Below are 3811 nucleotides of genomic sequence, written 5' to 3'. Positions count from 1 at the left end.
TTTTAATCTCTTTATTGTCTTCTGAGTGTTGGAGAAGAAACCGGATTTTCTCCACCTCAACTGGAGCCGTAACAAAACGAGAAAGCTGCACCTCTGCTGAGATTTTGTGCAGACAGGTTTTCAGAAATGTTCTGATTTGTGATAGAATTCATACTTTTCTCAAAGCCAGCTCATTTTCTCCTCATCTGTGGAGCCTGACTCCAATCCAGCTGCACTGACTCAAAGTGACTGGAAGGTTTTACTCATTCTGGAAAATTATGGAATTTAAAGTGTGAATTTTCCACGTCTGAATTAATTTTGAGTGATATTTGTGATCACAGACCTTATTCTCTTCATCTCATTCATCCATCCATGGTTCACATTTGTTTATCCATCCATCTTTTTGTCCATCCAACCACCAATTTGTCTACAACTATGTATTTATCTGTCATTCACTGGTATTCAAACTGGTATCCAGTTTGAATACCAGTTTCTTACTTCACTCATCCTTTCTTGCTTGTTTTGTTCCCTGCTTTATTTTTTCATTCATTCCCTCTCTTTGTTACTGTGAGGGTTTTTATGTTTTGTTGTTGCAGGCTTTTGAGCTTTTCCTTCCTGCCTATCTAATCAACCAGTCAAATTTTATATTTACACTTTTTAAAAAGGTATAATATCCCTAAAACGTCTTGAAATGTAGATTTTGTCATAAAACAGCTGCATTTATGCTAAGATTAAATTACACATTATTTGACTGTATATCAAATTATACTCTCCTTACTAATTTATTTAGTATTATTGATACGGTTGGGATTTTATTTAGGATTAGTCAAGTAAACGGGGGATCGGTACAAATAAACGCCATAGTTTTAGATTTTTGCTTCACTTTGTTTTTTAAAATACAACCAAACTGACCTGCAAACTGGTTCTGCTTTAACGAGGAAAAGAAAACATAATGACTTGAAAATGAAAGTGTTGTTTAAACAGTCTTTTTTTAATTTTGTTGAAAGAAACTCCTTAGAGAAAGAACATGGTGTCTTCCAGAGAGGGCGAAATACGAATTAATGTCATTCTGAAAAAAGGACATTATGTTCAAACCGTTTCTGGTTTTGTTAATGTTAATACATTTTAGGGAGACGCTCAAAGCATAACTGTTTGTCAGTATATTATCATTTTGCTTCATGGATTTGTGTTATTTAGCCCATTTTCTTGCTCTGCTGATGATTGGGGGGTTCCAGTGAAAATGCAAGCAACAAAATGAGCGATTAATTAATTGTAATCAGTTATTCTGGAGTTTCTTTGTTTGCTTTTTATTGCAGAATATTTACCCAAACAACATTACACCCACTTCTCTTATATTTTCAGTTCTTTTATTTAATTCTTAATCACAACATTTTTATATCTCAATACTTCCTTACTTACCATGTTTTAAATTTAGCTTTTTATTCTAACATTTTACGCCAAACTGACCCACCTTTTTCGAAGTCAAATCTTACAGTTTACTATAAACAAAGTAATCCAGTAGTTTATTGTTTTCTTTACTACAGAATGGGATCTTTTCTGTCAGATTTTATATTTCTAGAATCCACTTAGTTTCTGGGAGGACTGTGAGAGTCTGTTCACATGAAGCTCGTTTTTGCTAATTGGTTGCCGTAGATATATTGATAGTTCCAATGTTCAGTAGTAACTGTATTATCTCTGTCTGTAAATAGATTTGCAACCTGCCCAATACAGAAGAAGAGCACAATAAAACACTAATACATAACATAATGTATACGCTGTACAAGAAGCAAAGCAGACAGCAGAACAGAACAGCACACGTTTGATTAGTCAGCATTGAAGAAAGTACAGCAGACCTGCAGGTTTCATCCTATTAAGCGTTACAATAGCAGTAGGCACAAAGGAGACTCGGTGTCTTTTGGTTAGTACTGCTGCTACTTTATCCAAAATGTCCTGAAGGAAGGAGGTGGAAGAGGAGAACACATAAAAGTTCACACTTTGGACCAGACTCCCAACTGAAATCTTTAACAAAGCTTCAGTGTCTGCGTTTGTTTGACTACGTCTGGTAGACAGAATATTCTATCAGACAGAAGATTCTGTCTGGTAGACAAAATATTCTGTCTACCAGACAGAATCTTCTGTCAGACAGAAGATTCTGTCTGGTAGACAAAATATTCTGTCTACCAGACAGAATCTTCTGTCGTAATGGTAGACAGAATATTAGGGCCATGCTAAGAATATGAATTAAAAAACCATAAAATTGAGAAAATGGTAATAAAATTGAAAGAATCAAACCATGCAAGAATAAAGTTGTAGTATTATGAGAATAAAGTCATAATATTATGAGAATAGTCATATGAGAATTAAATCGTACGAGAATAAAGTTGTATGAAAATAGTCATATTTTGAGAATAAAATCATTATAGTACAAGAATAAAGTCGTACAAGAATAAAGTCCTAATATTACAACTTTATTTACTGGTGTTTTTGTTGTTGCTTGTTTTATTTTGAAAAGCTGCCGTTTACATTTATTTCTTCCTACCTACCGGGACTTAAATATGACTGTAGATTTTAAAACTGAACCTAAAACTGTAAACCTTTGGGGTCAGCCAATGATCTTCCCTTACTTTCATTTTTTTCCAAGTACATACATCAAAATCAGTTTTCAGCCAAGGCAGTAATTATAAAACGTTGTGTCTTGACTGGAATGGGCCCAATGGTTTATTTATAAAGAACCATGTGTGAGTCTGGAGTGGGAAGTTTCTAAAGTCTAACTCTGATAATCTGTTTTCAAAGACAACAGAGTGAAAACCAAGTAATAAAGAAGAGCTGCTGCTGCCCCCCTGTCTTGCTCCTTCTGCCCCTTATCTGCCTCCTTCACTGTTGTTCTGACAGCATCATTAACCCTGTCTGATTCCAACTGCTGGCATCGCTGCCAGAGGCCACACACACACACACACACACACACACTGGGTTGATTAACTTGAAGCATACTGTTGAGTACGATGAGATAAATGGAGAAAACAAAATGTAAAAAAAAAACTCAAAACATCAGAAAGATGCTCATATGAAGGATAATAATACAACTGGAGTATTAAGTAGAGGATCGACTGTCGCTACACTATAAAAACACAAAATCTAACCAAGTATTTTTGGTCTGGTTTCTAGTGCAAATATTTTAAATACACTTGAAATAAGACAAAACTAACTTACAGGTAACTTTTCAGCAAAACATAGGAGTTGGTTTTTAGTCAACAATTCCTTAATATTGATAAAATAATATGTTCATGGAACAAAATATTTCAACTTATGGAAAAAAATGTCTTGTTCCATGAAGAGATATTTTCACTTATAAATATTACTTTTTCATCAAGGAATTACTGATTTCACCGCATTGTTTGATAACTAGGATCGAACTGGGATGTGTGTAGTTGACTGGATTCATTAGTTTGTTGGATTGTACAGCTTTCATGAGACCAAACAAAATAAAATGGGTTTTGGCCAAATCAAAATTTCGACTTCTTTTCTCGACTTTTTTCTCTCTCTTAGAATTACGACTTTTTCTCACAATTAAAAATTTTCTCGAAATTTAAAACGTTTTCTCAGAATTCCAACTTTTTTCTCAGAATTCTAACTTTAATCTTCTGAAATCAAATGTGAGAATTCTAAGAAAAAAGTCGGAATTCTGCGATTAAAGTTGTTTTTTTTATTTGTATTTTATTTTGTTTTTTATTCTTCCTACCTACTTAAATCTGGTTTAAGTACAGTCAGATACTTAAATTAGTATTAGTACTAGCAAAGGTGTAATTAGTCCTTTACATCTCAATTTTTCATA

This window comes from Xiphophorus maculatus, chromosome 10, assembly GCF_002775205.1.
Source record: "Xiphophorus maculatus strain JP 163 A chromosome 10, X_maculatus-5.0-male, whole genome shotgun sequence".
NCBI lineage: Eukaryota > Metazoa > Chordata > Actinopteri > Cyprinodontiformes > Poeciliidae > Xiphophorus > Xiphophorus maculatus.
This window is presented reverse-complemented; position numbering follows the sequence as displayed.